Here is a 16,709-nt window from a genome sequence, read left to right on the forward strand (position 1 = left end):
AGTCAAGAAGATTCCTCTTTCTGAGTTCAAATCTGGCCTCAGACACTTCCTGGCTGTATGACCTTGAACAAATCACTTAATCTTGTTTGCCTCAGTTTCCTCATCTGTAAAATGAGCTGGAGTCATAAAGAGTCTGAAACAACTGAACAACAAAAATAATAATGAAAAAAACAAGTAACTGTGTAACCAATGATCCAAATCCTACAACTATTTTTGAAGACTAGTGAAGGGAAAAAGAATATTATACTCTGTGTAGAACAGAAGCTGTATTCCAGTAACCTAAGCTTGTAACTGAAAGCAGATCAAATAAGAAACAGGTTTGTGAGCAATCCAGAAGCCTGCTAAGGTAAATTTTATTGTTTCTAGATAACAAATAATATGAACTTTAGAGAAAACAAAACAGAAGATATCTGGCAGAAGAGCTAGTAATTGGGTGAAAATTGCCACCTCAAGTTGGAGGTGGGAGGGGGTTCATACAATAGGATGCATGGTCACCTCATTACTTAATATTTCTTTTTCAGGAAATGAGAAAGTATATAAAACTGTCAAAGGGACTTTCTACCTGATTGGGAATCCTAGGAAGTATAAGCTCGATCCCTCCTCTTCCAAGCTCTGATCAACTCTGGCCCCTCTAAAGGTCTGGAGCATGAAGGGATTATTCTCCACCAAGTAGGAGAGTCTTTTTCAAATGATCTTGAACCCAGGATTGCAAAAGAACAAACAAAGACACGGTTCATAAGCTAGTTGCCTAAGCACAGTGGCTGATCAGGACATCCTAGGATGTATTCCATGACCTAGGGTGCCACTGAGGGGCTTTGGGCCCTGGGTTTGGGGTTATGAACCTTATGGTTCCTTTCACTCTGGTTCTGCCTCCACCCTAAAATAACTCTAAGGAAATCTCTGAAAGAAAGCTTAAGTATGGCTCATGTTATACAATATTGTCTCCTTACAATATGAAGGTCCCTATAAAAATGGTACACAATGTACAATATAGGTTTCAGGTAGGGAGTAGTTTATTTTCTCCAACACAGAAACTGCATAAGACTCACAGGTGTGTCTTAACAAATACAGAACACATATAACATCTCAAATAACTCATTATACTCCCACATGAAGGTCATAAGATCATGGATTTAGAGCAGACATAGAGTCCAACACCATCTCTCTCTCCCCAGTCACAAGGCTTTACTACAAAGAGTTCACAACTGATTCTCTAAAAATTGTATTTTTTTCCTTAAGGACACTCTACTTTCAAAAAGCAGTATAATGGGTCAGCCTATAACACCAGCACAGAAACCCTGCTTGTATTAGCTTTTGTGGACAGGCAGTCCCAGCATGGGAAACATGGTGGTTTCTTGCTCAAAGCTATTGGGAGCAACTCCCTCCTTCTTACCTCTGCAACTCAATTTCCCTTTCTTCCTTATTGCAGTAATAACTTCCCCAGTACCTACTGGGCAGTTGGAATGGGGTTCCCTGTTTTCAAAAATCTTCTGGGTCAGAAACAAAATAATGGATGCTTCACTGAGCCAATTTGACTTCAAATATGACCCATATTGGGTCTGGCAGTGATGTAGAATAAAATGTCAGCATCACAGAGTTGGAAGGAAACTCAGAGGTCATCTAGTTGGACTCTAAACTAAAAAAGAATTCCCTTTACAGCACACCTGACAAATGTTCATCCATCCTTTGCTTGAAGACCTCCAGTGAGTGGGAACAAAGTACTGTCTGAAGCACTCCACACTACTTTTAATTGTTAGGAAGGTTTTTTGTTTTTGTTTTTGTTTTTGTTTTTGTTGTTTTTGTTCATTTGTTTGTTTTTTGGCATTAAGCCTAAATTTCTCCTTTGGCAAATTCTACCCATTCCTCCTACAAGAATAAGTCTTAAGACCCTTTACCATGCTGATTGGCCTCCTCTGGAATCCTCTAATGCCCTTCCCTAAAATGGAATGTCTAGATCTGAACACAATACTCCAGATGTAGTCTGATCAGTGCAGCTCATAGCAGTGCTATCATTTTTCCAGTCCAATACATAGCTAGAACTTGAGTAGGGCAAACAGGCCCTTGTCTCTGGTGCTGAGATTCAGAGAGACACTATTTCTTCCTTGGGGAGCAGTCTCACTCAATTTAACTCCTGGCATTGGTTGTAAAAACAGCTAGAACACTAAAACATTATCCTTCTATTTTCCAAACCAGTTGTTAATGTGGGCTAGGGAAAGTAAAAACTAACATGGGCCAGTGTCTCATGACAGCATGGTATAGTGAAAAGAACATTTGATTTGGAGTCAGAGGACCTGAGTCAGGTTTGGGTCTACCACTTAGTGGTTGTGTTACCTCACTAAGGTTCAGTTTCTTTATTTGCAAAAAGGGGATGATAATAACAACTAGGCAGGATAAGTTGACAGTAACTGGAGGGAATGAGGAAATAGAATATTGGAAAAGCCTACAAACAAAGGCAAAAAAGAGATGATAAAGAGAAAACATGATTTCTAAGAGTAGAACCCAGGGAAAAATTGGTAGAAATTGTAAGTCAGGGTGCCTACCCACAGTAGAGTCTAAAATATTTTGGGATTCTTAGGCATTATGACTTTGGGCCTCTTTCCCCATATTTACAAATCTGTAATTAAAAAAAAAACTAACCTCACCCCCAATCATAAATTATCATACCTTAAGACTTAGAAATATTACCTCATCTCATGGATATCCCCACAGTATCAAGACATCTAGAGGAAGGCCTATATGTAGCATTTCGGATAGAATTCATGGAAGATTCACAGAAAGATGTGGATGAGAGTTGCAGAAAATGAGTGAGCATTGAAGTATATTAATCTATAATTGCCATATTGTGGAGTTCCCAGATCTGTGTGATCACACCTCCATTAGAGAATCAATGGCACATTTAAAATAGGAATTTTAAAGATTTTTCTGTTTTATTATTTTATTTACAAGTTGTCTTTTTCATATTTAATTTATATTCAAGGTTGAAGTGAAAAATAAGCTATTCCTACTTCCCTATTTTTATTTTTAGAACATAGCAATAATTTGTAAAGTTTAAAAAAAAAACAGGTTTCAGAAAATGCACAAATGATTCTGCTAGGGCCTTCCCTCCTAAAATTGCCTTGGATTTATTTTTTATGTATTGTGTATGCTCTTATATATGTTCTTTTTCTCTCCCCATTAAAATATGAGTTCTTTGAGGACAGGGCCTGTTTCATCTTTATCTTTGTGTTACCAGAACAGAGTATGGTGGCTCTCACATAGAAGGCATTTAATGAATACTTATGGATTGGATGAATGAATAAATGAATGCTTATATGATCTCAAAGAAAAGGAATTTGAGAAAAGCTAACAACCATAAAAATATTTTTTAAATGTGTCTTTCTTCAAATAGCATGATGCATATTAAAAGTAAATTTTATTACCTCTAACAAGCCTAAATACTACCTCAAAAGAGAGGTTTTAATAACCCAAAGGAAGACTAGATGGGAAATTACTATTAGTGCCCTTATGGCTTCTCCTAGGGATAGTCTTGTTCAAGATACATTGGAGAGAGCTAAGGAGCTGGGAGAAATATGTGACATGAAAGAGGCAACGTCTTGTAACTGCTCCCAGCACAAAAGGGGTGCTTAATAAATGTTTAATTTAATTAATAAATGCTTGTTGAATCTTATCTATAGGAGGTGATATTGGAGTTGCTTGTCCTTCATTTTCAAAGAGGAACAATGACATTGTGGGTGATGTCTTGATTTGCCAGTGAATTGGATTGAAGTGAGGCAGAGCTGCACAAAGTCACCAGCCTCACTCTCTCTTCCTGAGTCACTGAAGTCCAGTAGCAGGACAAAAGTCAAGATACTGGTGATGGCCTGGGATGTGGTGCATGTTGTTGGCATCTTTGATGCCTGACTGAGCTAAGCGCTCCATGGGGCCTGCTTCAGCTGCCGTTGGAACAAATTGTTCTCATCCATCCAATCCACCAGAGGAAGTCTTCACATGCTTGGGGTACACATCTCCCTAATTTATCGACTGGTTTGAGGCCCATTGGCTACCCTCAGCCTGTGTGAGTCCTTCTGTTTAGATGGTTTACAGAGGTGTAGCTGCTGCAAGTGCTATAACTTCTTGGGACCACAAATGAGAGTTGAGTGAATTGGGGGGGGCACCAAAGGTAGATGAGCACCCCTGAAAAAGACTCTGGAACACCGCATAAGTACTTATTATGTGCCAGACTCTGTGCCAAGCACCGGGGATACAAATACAAACAAATAAGATAGTCCCTACCCTCAAGGAGCTTACATTCTAGTGGGGGAAGACAACCCATAAAATAGGGAGAGAGAGGGAACATTATCCCAGTGGGGAGAAGGCAGATGGACCAAGAGGTGATAACAGGAGCTGCGGATGAAAGATGATCCATACCTGCTTCATGGGAGAATGTGGACTCAGACCTTCAGAGTCAAACCATGGGTTACTAATCTGCTGCTACAATAGTTCTACAAAAGCTAGAAAGAAGCAGGCTTAGAAAAAGGAAAGTGAGTATATAAAAGAGCTACTTAATTAGGCTATAATGGTAAGTGTATAAATTTATAACACATGACCCAACGTATTTGTTAAAAGATGGGGATTAATGTGCATATAAAATTCTGTGATATCATAATTTAGGTCCCTATAACTACCATCTAAGTACTGTCTCTATTTTCTACATGAATTTTAAGTGAGTGAAACTTTTTTCAGGCCCTCCAAATATTCCTTTCTAATCTTTGGACTCATTTATACTGACTTTAATTGGCAGCATTAGAAATAGTGGGTAAGTACGAGGATTAAGCCAGAATCATTGTCAAATCTTCCTAGACATTCTCAAGGTGGTGCCAAGAAAATGAACTTCATTATAGTCTTTCAATGGAAGTACCAGAAACCAAGTTAGTATCAAGCTTAAAAGTCCTTAATGAAAAGCCTTCAAAGGAAATATGTTAATTCTAGGTTAATAAGTGGGCCAAGGGTTAGGTGTGCAAGGACTCTTTCAATGGGATTGGGGAGAAGAACAAATACTAAACACTATAGGATTGAAAAAATTTGCTTGCCCAAATGCTTCATATCTTGGACCGCCTATTTGGCTCTACCCATCCATGCCCCGTGTTACAACTCTGTGTGTTCTTCTAGATTATTCTACTATAGTCTGAGTCAACATATGTAACTCAGTGTTCAACCTGGTGCATTTGTATAAAACTCTTCATCAGTGGAGAGGATTATGCTACAAGCCTGTGTGAAGGGTGGAGTTGGAGAGAGCTTGGGAGAAGAGAGATCATAGCTTCTGTCTTCCAGAAGGGATATACAAACTGGCACCAACATATCCTTGATTTTGAGATTGCTGCACGTGGGGGATTTTCCTCTTGGATCAAATCAGGAGTTTTCTCTTGGTTGCATTATCTTGCTCCCAGTGGGAAAGCTCATTCGCTCTATGTATTTTCTAGTATATTATAATTTGTATAACTTCTATGACTTTTTTTTGTTATCAATTTGGGCAAATAGGTCTATCTGCTACTCACTAGTGATAGTCTCTGTATAATTAGCATTTGGTGGGAAGCCTGGGGACCTCTTTCCTCATTAAGGGACAGTGACCAGTAAAATGGTATGAACCAAAAATCATTTTACTAGACTAGAAATAAGAAACTCTAGTTCAATATCTTCTGTCTGAAGAGAGTAACCATCCTATACCCCAACTTCCTGTTCCCCTGCAGGAATCAGTTTCCCTTGCAGAGGAGTGGGCAAGATTCCAGAGATATCTATCTATTCATGCTTCCCTAAGAGCCTCATTTAGACAAATGCATGTGGACAGAAAGATAACTTAAATGGACAAAACACATACCCTACACCTTTAATGATCAAATTACAAAACATATGCACAGTGCTTTACAAACCTTAAAGTGCTATATAAATGTTAGTTATTATTATTATTATTGTATATAAACATACTAAAACATGTAAACAAACCAGTCTCATACGGCAATACTCTCTTGAGTATGTAATTTTGAATTTTATTCCTAACCACTTCGTTTTTACTAACTTTAGGGTCCTCTCTCCAAATACCCAGTTCGGCAAGTCACTGAATCTCACAGAGCCTTGGTTTCCTCATCTGTAAAATGAGGATAATAATATCTGCATGTAACTTACCTAAGGGTTATTATGAGGAAAGCCCTTTCCTAACCTTAAAGCACTGTATAATTGTGAGTTGTTATTATTATAGAAGTTTTGACTAGCAGCCAATCCTTGCTTCTGTAGCAACCAAAAGAAGACTAAAGAAAACAGCGCATCTTTGAACTGGAAGATGTTTTGTGAGAAGGGATGCAAAAGGACAGGATGAGTTGAGGCTGGTTGTTGTTGTTGTTTGTCCTTCATTTTTAAACATCATGGAGGTGATGCCAAGGCATGAAAGTGAATTGAATTTGAGTGAGGGAGGGCTGTGCAAAGTCACCAGCCTCACTTTCTCCTCCAGAGCCATCTGGGTCCAGCGGCCAGATGTACATCAGGACCATTGGAGATGGCACTAGATGCAGTGGAAGACCCTGGCCTTTTTAGGCTAAGGTGAGGCAACAACCATTCAGTGATTAAGGCTAGGTAACAAAATGAGGCAAAAAATGGTTTCTTTAACCTAGTCCAGAAAAAGTCCGATTATAAATGCTAAGGGAAACAAGGATTTTTTAAAAAGCCATGGTGGAAACAAGTTATTAAAGAATATGTAAAGCCCTGATTTGAGATAGATGAGATAATAATGGAAGATGGAAAGAGGGTAGCAAAGTCAAATATTATTTTATTACTGTTCTTTTCTACCAAGAGAACATCTTTGGATTAGGAAGAATAGAACAAAAATGGTTGATAGGGAGTTAAAATACCAATAATTTAGGGGATGGCTGACCTCAAGAATTCAAGTTACTGGTCTTAAACAAACTATATCCCAAAATAAGGAAAGAACTGCTTTGTATAACTGCTATTCATCCTTGAAAAATCATCAAGAATGTTAAAGGTTCTGCTTGTTTAGACAAAGGCAACTATTGTCAAGATTTTCAAGAAAGAGAAGAGATAGATTTTCCACATGATATATAATTCAGGGAGTTTGATTTTGATTCTGGGTAAATTTCTAGAATATTTTACTAAAGGGATGGTTTATGAGCATTTAGAAAATGGTGATGATTAAGAGCCAGCATTGCTTCATCAAGAACAGGTCAGACCAGACTAACCTTATTTCCTTTTTTGACAAGGTTACTAGCCTAGTAGTCCAGGAAATACCATAGACATAGCATACTGGGATTTCAGTAAGGCATTTGATGAAGTATCTCGTGCTATTCTTGTGGACAAGTTGAAGGGATGTAGAATAGAAAAAACAGTCCAGTTAGGGGGATTCAGAATTGGTTGAATGATTGTACTCAAATATAATGATTAATGGATCAATGGAGACCTAAGGGAGTTCTCTCGTGGAATGCTTCTCTGTTCTGTTCAATATTTTTATCAATGATTTGGATGATAGCATGGCATGCTTATTGAATTTGCAGATGACAGGAACCTGGGAGGGATAACTAACTTGTGGGATGAGAGAATAAAGATTCACAGAATCCTGACACAGTACAATAATTGACTGACTCAAATAAGGTGACACATAACCAGGAAAATGTAAAGTTATACGCTTGTTTAAAAATAAAAATCAGTTGGAAGAATACAGGATAGAGAGATGTGGCTAGTTAATGTGAAAAAGAGCCAAGGGTCTTAGTGGACAGCAAGCTCAACATATGTCAAGAGTATCACATTTTTAGTAAATCTGGGATGTTGGCACTCCATCCAACTATACAATTAAGCTCAGTTCAACAATAATTTGTTAAATAGCTATTATGCACCAGGTCCTATGCCAGGGTGGGGATGCAAAGACAAAAATAGAATCATTCACTACCCTCAAGAAGCTTACGTTCTAATGGGAGGGGGGACATGGGCACAGATATATATATATATACACACACACATATATATATGTATATATACATATAATGGGAAAATTAAGGGTTTTTCCTTTCTGGGGCCCAGATCCCAACTCCATCATTCTCCCCTCAAACAAATGGGACCCAAATTCTTTTGGAGTAAGGGGCAAAGGTCTTGGCTTCTGAAACTGCTTCCTGCTGGCAAGGGGCATAGAGCTGTCCCTGCCTCAAGGGGGTCCCAAAGAGGAGGTTGACTGGAACCGAGCACAGGCTGCATCCAGGGAACAATGGGGAGACATTGACTGGTACCCGCTGTTTGCTACCAACTGTAGGTGAATGGCCCATAGTCTAGAAGATATAAATCTGACAGAAAAAACTGCAGGACCCAGATATAAAGCAGGGACTAGATTTAGGGACCAACTTTGAGAGGATAAAACATCCTTAGCTCTGTTTGGATTCAGATAATTCCATTTTCCAACCATGCATATCAAATCCACCTCATAGCCAGACTCAGGAATAGCCAGGTGGGTAACATTCCCTTTCAAAGGAACATAATGGAGAAACTGAGCCAGGAGGATCCCATCTTAGACTGAGGCTAAAATTGTCCTCTTAGTTTTTCCCAATGCTGACTTCCCACCAGTATCACCTTCTCTGAGTAACTTGTGGCATTTCTCTCAGATGGTAGATTATTGATTATTGATGAATTATGACCCATCAGGCAACTCAAAATAAAATCCTATGAGCTTTTACCTCAAACAGCAAGTTTTACTAATCACAGCTTAGGAAAAACTTTTCCAGGATTTACATCTTAAACTTAAATTTATCCTAATGTAAAAAGCCAATAATTAGAGATTTCTATACACTTGCAAGTTCTCAGCAAGCCCTACATAACTCAAACAAGCCTTTAGGCTAGTTCACACATTAAAACAATAACCAACAATAGTAAATTATTTTAGCAGGGACCAAATTATGAAAAGTTGCTTGACATAACTGATACAGAAAGTTCACCAGTTTGAAACTTGAAACAAACCCATCACCAATCAGGTGACTTCAGTTTTGTTAAATGCACTTCCAAATTACTTTACATAGAGAATCAACATTTCATCTTAACAGTTAAAACTACAAATTTAAAAGAGCGTGCTTACCCAAGTTTGGAGGCTAGCTTCATTACCTTGGCCAGGATGTGCTGAACCTGGGTGATGCTTCCAGGCAAAGGTTGCCCTAGAGCCCAAGGCCATTGCCGGGGGGCCCACACCGTAGCTGCTGCCCCTCCCCCCTCCTTCCTTTCCCAGGTGGGGAAGGGTGAAATCAAAGGTGTTTCAAAACTCCCTAATGATCAATCACAAAACCTCCAGAATATGCCAAGATATTTTTAGCTGTTCTAACTTTCCCTGTAACCTCCATGAAGGAGGATTCAGAGGTGCAGAGGGAAGGGAGTAAGTAAGCCTCAGGGAACCAAAAAGCAACGGCAGTTTTCCCCAATTCCCTAGTGCCAAGGGAATTGCCACAATTGAGCATACACTTCCGGATAGGGCATCTGTCCTTGTACTCTATGCTACAGAAGGGGTACCCAGGTCCGTGGCCTTGAACTGACCCAGTGGACTGAGAGCCTGAGAGCATCAGGCCCAGTGCTAGACAGCCTCATAACTGTCTGCCAGAAAAGTACCTCCAAGCCTTGGTACTTGGACAATGACCCCAACTGCAGAGCAAGAAAGGAGGGGAGGGGGAATGCTTATATACCTTCCAGTCTTGACTGGAGAAGAACTTGGAGTTAGGCAGTTTCCCCGTATGGGCCACCAAAATGATGCGGTTTAGGGATTCAGGGGTCCTGGGACCCCAAAATCCCAATACGCGGGTCCTGCCTGAAAGAATTTGATCCAAGCCTTCTTTCAGCCAAAGACAAGGTTTATTAGAACATCCATCATATTGGGCAGACTCTTAAGGAGTCTGAACATGGGTAAGCAGTGGCTAGATTTTAAGAATCTAAGCCTGTTTAGATGTTTTGATGGTAGAATTGACAAGACTAGGAAATTGATTGGATATGGGGGATAAGGAAGAGTTGAGAGCTACTACTTTAAGACTGTGAACCTGGGTGAGAGGAAAGATGGTGAGTAACATAAAAAGAGAAAATAGGAAGATGATTAAGTTTGGAGGTAAAGAGAATTAATTCTCTTTTCATTATGTTGAGTCTGAGATGTTTATGAGACACATAGGCGAAAATGTTGGACTAGAGCTTAAGAGAGAGATGAAGCCTAGGTATATAGATTGTGCAGTCATTGGCAAGGAGATGATTGAATTTATGCAAATTCATGAGATCTCTTAAGATTAAGAGAATTAAGAGAAAGAAGACAGAGGATAGAGGAGAGAGCTCTGGGCAGAGCCCTGAGGAATACTCATACATGACAATTAGGACACAGATGATGATCCAGCAAAAAAGACTGAAAAGGAGAGATCAGGCAGGTAGAAAAATCAGGAGAAAGCAGTATCAGGGACACTCACAGAGGAGTGAGTATTCAGGAGTGTGTATGTACGGTATGTGTGTATATGCATGCATACGTGTATATATATAGATAAGGAGTAGCCAACAAATATCAAATGCTGATGACAAGTAGAAAATGTCTATTAGATGTAATAATTGAAAGAGTAATGGTAATCTTGAAAAGAGAAGCTTCTGTCTAGTGGTGGGGTTACAAATCAGATTATGAAGGGCTGAGAAATGTGGATCACAGCAAACCATCTGTATTTGCCCATCCTGTATAATTCTTGTCTATGCTCTCCCATAAATCCTTCACATCTACCCAATGTGCTAGCAGCTTTCTTCTTGAATTCTTGACATTGAATGGATACTAATGGAGCACATAGATTGTCTATTGATTATCATTTGCACAATGTGATACACATGAGAAAGTGAAAATATCTATATACATATATGTGAATACATACATATATATGCACAAATGCATAATTACATATGCATACATTTATGGAAAAGCTCACATGAGTTCATGCTGTGTTAATAGAGACATAATTCCTAAAGCAAGGGAAATGATGGTCCTACAATGCAATGCCTTGGTAAGGCCATATCTATACTATTTTGCTTAATTTTGAGTGCCACATGTTCAGAATGACATTGACACATCTAAAGAAAGATGAGTGTGTATATGAGGGGACTGGAAACCAAACCATAGGAAGATTAGTTTAATGAACTGGGAATGTTTAAACTTGGAAAAGGGGGCAACTATGTGGTACAACAGAAAGAGCGCTGGATCTGGAGTCAGGAAGACTCATCTTCATGAGTTCAAATCTGGCTTCAGACAGTTAGTAGCTGTGTGACTCTAAGCAAGTCACTTAATACTGCTTGCCTCAGTTTCCTCATCTGTAAAATGAGCTGGAGAAGGAAATGGCAAACCAATCTAGTATCTCTGTCAAGAAAACCCCAAATGGTGTCACAAAGAGTTGGACATGACAACCAACTGAAGACAAGAACAAGGGACACTTTAGAGATCATCTAGCCCAATTCCCCCTTGGGAACAGAATGGACTAGTGATCTCTGAGGTCCTTCCTAACTCTGAGATCCTATAATTCTATGGTAAATAAGCTTGGACTAATAACACTGACTGAGTCAGGGATTAGGAAAGAGGGCTGGAAGAATTAGAAAGAAGCTCCTGGAAAAATCCATTTAATGCTTTAAACCTATACAATCCATTCTTGTGACTTAGGACCAATGTATCCTAGGGCTCAATGATTTACAGCTGGAAGGGACTCTAAAGGTCATCGAATCAAATACCCTCCTATTAAAGATGAGAAAAACCAGACTGGAAAAGGGAAGTGATTTGCCTAGTGTCACCCAGGTAGTTAAGTGCCAGGATGGGGATTCAAGCCTAGGGCTCAAACTCCAAACCAAGGGCTCTTTCCACTCCCCACACTTTTCTATTGCTTGAAGTCTAAGTAACTTGCGCCTCAAAATTTGTTCACTCTATAGCAAAATGTTACTGTGTACTTGGATTGACTTGTGTGCTGCACTACAGGGAATAGGAGGGGAGAAGAGTGACCCACAAGAGAAGGGAAAATGAGTAATGATAGGGACATAGGGGTATGGTTTCCACAGAATCACCAGGCTGGACAGGAAGCCAGAGATCTCTCATTAAACAGCAGCTGAAGTCTCAAAAGCTAAAGCGACTTGCTCAAAGTATAAGGCAGAGATAGGACTCCACTCCAGTTTTTCTGATTCCTGATCTAATTAATGCTAATTCCATTTTATGCCAAGATTATCATTGGAGGAGAAATATAGCTATCTTTCTCTCCCTCCCTCCCTCCTTCTCTCTCTTTCTCTCTCTCTCTCTTTCTCCTGCCCCCCTTTTCTCTATCAACCTTAGGTAGTAGCAATGCAAAGATAACCCAAGATCCAATAAAAGTATAGGAAACCTCCTAGAGGACTATGTAGTCTCTAAGAAAAGGAGGCTTTCGATGGATGGATGCTTTATTTCATTAAGTTGTACTTAGGGTCAGGGCACTGCTTCAGTGACCCCCTGAACACCCTCAGAAAGAGTAAACTATTTAGAAATTGCTTCCAATAGAAAGTAATTTCTTCCTCCTCCTCCTCCCTTCCCCCTATAATCCTGACAGTAGCCTGGTCCATCGCATCCTCTGTGAAAAGCAAAGTACCTTCAATATGTCAAGGTCTGTAATGTAATCCATGTGGGCACTCCTTTCACCAACTCAGATTGCATTGCTTCTACCATTTAGTATATGGTCTTTGAAAGCCATTTGACTGAAAAATGTTTCACTCTGCGGTCAGCCTAGCAATGAGTGTTTCCTGACTTAGCTTGGCTGGTCAGACAAAAGGGGCCTTTACTTGAAGCCTTTCCACAACAGTAGTCCCTGTCACAGTTATAGATACAAAGTGCTATATAAATGAGATATCTTTCTACCTTTTCTCTATAGTCATGCTTATGATGTGTTGTGTCAGAACCATAGCTTTGTTGTTGTTTAGTCATTTTCAGTCGTGCCCAACTCTTCGTGCCCCCATTTAGGGTTTTCTTGGCAAAGATGCTGGAATGGTTGCCATTTCCTTCTCCAGTTCATTTTACAGGTGAGAAAACTGAAGCGAACAGGGTTAACCCCAGGATCACGTAGCTAATAAGTGTCTGATGCCAGATTTGAACTCAGGAAGATGAGTTTTCCTAAATTCAGGCCCGACACTTATCCATTGCATCACCTAGCTGTCCTTGAGCCCTAACAAGTGTGGAGCAACTAGGGTCCAACATTTAGAAGGCATGGAAATTTAAAATAATGAACTAAAAAGATAGAACACTTTAAAAAGTTATTATATTTACATCTTTATAATACTCGATCTGCCTCAGCCAAGTAGAAACAACTGAATTTACAAACTAATAAGCAAGAATAATTGGTTTATACCAAATAGCTTACTCTATACTTGTCCCACACACAGAAAGTGCACCCACCCCAGGCAAGCTCCTTTGTGGTCCAGTTCCACACTGCCTTCTCCACAAAATGCCTTCCCAAGCAGTAGTTTCATGGTGCCTGAGATCTGTCTCCATGGAATTAATGTGCCAGGGTATTCCCTCCTACTCAACTGAGGCAGAATGGCATAGTGTATAGAATTCTGGTTGAGTCAGTAGACCTGTCTGGGTCAAATCCCACTTCAGACACTTACTGTAACTCACTGGACCTCTCTAGTCCTCAGTTTCCTCATCTGTAAAATAAGGTTTGACTTGATTGCTTCTCAGGTCTTATTTAGCTCAAAATCTTTGATACTATTAATTTATTTTTATAACTATTTGCATTATTTTTGTATCCTGAATTTTAAAGTTGAGGACTTCTTTCATGGTACTGGCCCTGTGTGCCAAAATTCCTTGTTATTCTCCTGGATGCAGGTCACAGAGGAAGAAACAATCATCCTATTGGGCATACATTCTTCTTTACTAGGCATTTCTTAAGCCCCAGCATCTAGCACAGTATTGGGACACGGGGCAGGAACAGTAGAGCCTGGATGATAATGGAAGACCTAATTCATGTCCCATTTTTCATTTTCTTCAGCCCAAAATGCTCAAGGGGATCTAGGTTTCCAGGTCTTAGAGCAGATAGAAGAAAAGACAGAGTCACATAGTTATTGAGGTTAACCCTGGGAGAAGAGACTCGAGTTCTGATGCTGACTCAGTTTCTCCTACTACAAAATGGGAAGACTTCTTCTTTCCCTCTCTCCACCCATCCCCCATGTCTAGGGTTATATTGGCAGGCAGAACTGACTCACAGTGATATCATTTTTCACATAACAATTCAGCTGTTTCTTCCACTCCTGCTATGGACAGGCATGTAGCATCTTACTTCCTGCCTTTGTGACTTTGCTAAGGATGATCCCCATGCCTGGAATTCCCTCCTCCTCCTGCCCTCTCCCCATCCCTTGCCTACTGAAACCCTACCCATCCTTAAAGTCATGTTCTCTCTCTTCCAGCAAGCTGTCCACGATGTTTCCTTCCCAACAGACCTTATATAGCATTCTACGAACACCGTTCTTATGTTCTTATCATGTATCACTTCGTATTGTAGTTGTTGTATATGTGACATATCCACCTACACTATTGTAAACTGCATGAGGGTGGGCTTCAGGGACAGAGGTAGGGGGAGGTATAAGAGGGTACACAGCTGCAAAAGGGGAGGGACAGTTGACACACCAAAAATCTGACGAACTTACAGCGGGTCAGATCCTCTCTGGCTGCAGACACATTGGCATTCTGCTCCAGTCTGAGCTGCTTAACCGTGGCTCCAGAATCCTACCTACTTTATTTTCCTCTAATGATTCAATCCCTCTGGTCCTTTAATATAGCTTGTTGGTATTGCACCTATTCACTAAGATTCCAGGTCCCATTATCCCAACTTCCTCTGCTCCCTTTTATACTCTATCCCTAGACTAAAGATCCAGGGATGGGTGTGGGTGGGGAGGGGGCTTTTTGAGGAGAAATTCTGATGGACAACACCTAGCCTCCTGTGGGTTAGAATTATAACTGTCTCTCTCTTTCCCTTATCTTACTTCCTCATCTACTATATCTGTTGGTCAACCCTTCCAGTAATATGTCCAGTTTGTCCAGCAAAGTCAGGATGAGGACCTTTTGTATCTGCCCCAGTGCCTAGTCCCAGAGGTACACATTCAGTAAGGAGATAGAGGGCAGGGACTGAACCAATGATTTCATTGACACAGGGAACTCTAGAGTGAGGAAACTTCTACTAAGATAGGTCAGCACCTTCTCTCAAACTTAGATCATGATTTGCTCAGGGTCACATGGCTAGTATGTATCAAAGTGGGACTTCAATGTGTCATGACTGGCTCTCTAGGCACTAAAGCTGCCTCTCATTACCTATAGTAGGAAGCTTAGTTAATTCTTGTTGAATTAATTAACTTATTTCCTCCAGTTATTCAGTAAACTAAAAAGTATTTGAGTGTTAGCTCTGTGGCTAGCACTGTGCTTGAAGAGATATAAAGGAAGAAAAAGACAATCCCTACCTTCAAATAGTTTTTAATTTAGTTAGTGAGAGAAGGCATATCTATATTCCAAATCTATATACACAAACACACACATATACATACATATATATGGGGTGTGTGTGTGTGTGTGTGTGTGTGTGTGTAAGGCAGTATGTGTGTTGAAGTCTAATTGCATTAAGGCTGAGGGAGCTTAGGGAAGAAAGACTCCAGGGAAGGATTCTTGGAGAAAGTCAGACTAGAACTGGGTCTTGAAGGGCCAGAAGGATTTGGGCAGACAAGGTCGAAAGGGGGTTGACAACATTGTCCCCACTGTCCCAGAAATGCTAAGGAAAGAGGGAATTCTGTCTCTGGTATTGACATTCCTCAGTAGTTCCGTACTAGCTCCAGCATGCAGCTTACAAGCCAGAATTAGAACTGAAATCCTCCCTGATCAGCAGGGACATGGTGCTAGCTGAGGTGGTGATTAAATCCTAACCCTGACAAATCAGTGTATATTTTTATGTTTGCTCTTTTAACTAATTAGCTCTCAGATGAAGCACTTGGTAGAAACTTAAGAGTAACAAGAAGCAACAATTATGTAAGTACAGTTTGTGTGGGTAAGAGCATTTAGAAATCTGCATGTACATACACACACACGTACACACAACACAGGGTATATAGATAGGGTTGTGAGGCAGAGTGAGGTTCTTTACTACCCTGTGGATTGTACTAACTGATTTATTTCTGGCAACTTTCAACATTCATGGGTAGCTCCTTATTATTAGCTGATTCATCTCTGTCATCCGAATGGCCTTTGTTGATATTTTAACCAGCCAATAATAACCAAGGACCTACAGGCTGATCTCATAGGGTATCTCCCTATGGAATAAAAGACTCTGTTTCCAGGTCTCTGGGAAGAGACCGATATTGTCCACTCAATAGACATTCCTTCCCACCCTGGAGTCTCCAACCTTTTCCGCTCTGGAATTCTGGGCTTGACTAGCTCCTGAGACACTCATCTAGCACGTGGGCCCCAAGAAAAGCTAAGCAGTGTTTAAAGCACTCTCTTTGTCAGTATCTATTCAAAGACAGACTCATGAGCCTTCCGTTAATGAGTTTACTTTTAATAGAGGATGCAGTAACTCAAAACAAAGTTATTGGATCAAACCCCATGGCAAATAAAGTAAAAGAAAAGATTCCCCGTGTGTACACCAGTAACACTTGAAAGTTTACTCTCCCATACTATACTACCCATGTGGAAGAATATACATAAA

This window comes from Vombatus ursinus, unplaced genomic scaffold (assembly GCF_900497805.2).
Source record: "Vombatus ursinus unplaced genomic scaffold, bare-nosed wombat genome assembly UNPS02015398.1, whole genome shotgun sequence".
NCBI lineage: Eukaryota > Metazoa > Chordata > Mammalia > Diprotodontia > Vombatidae > Vombatus > Vombatus ursinus.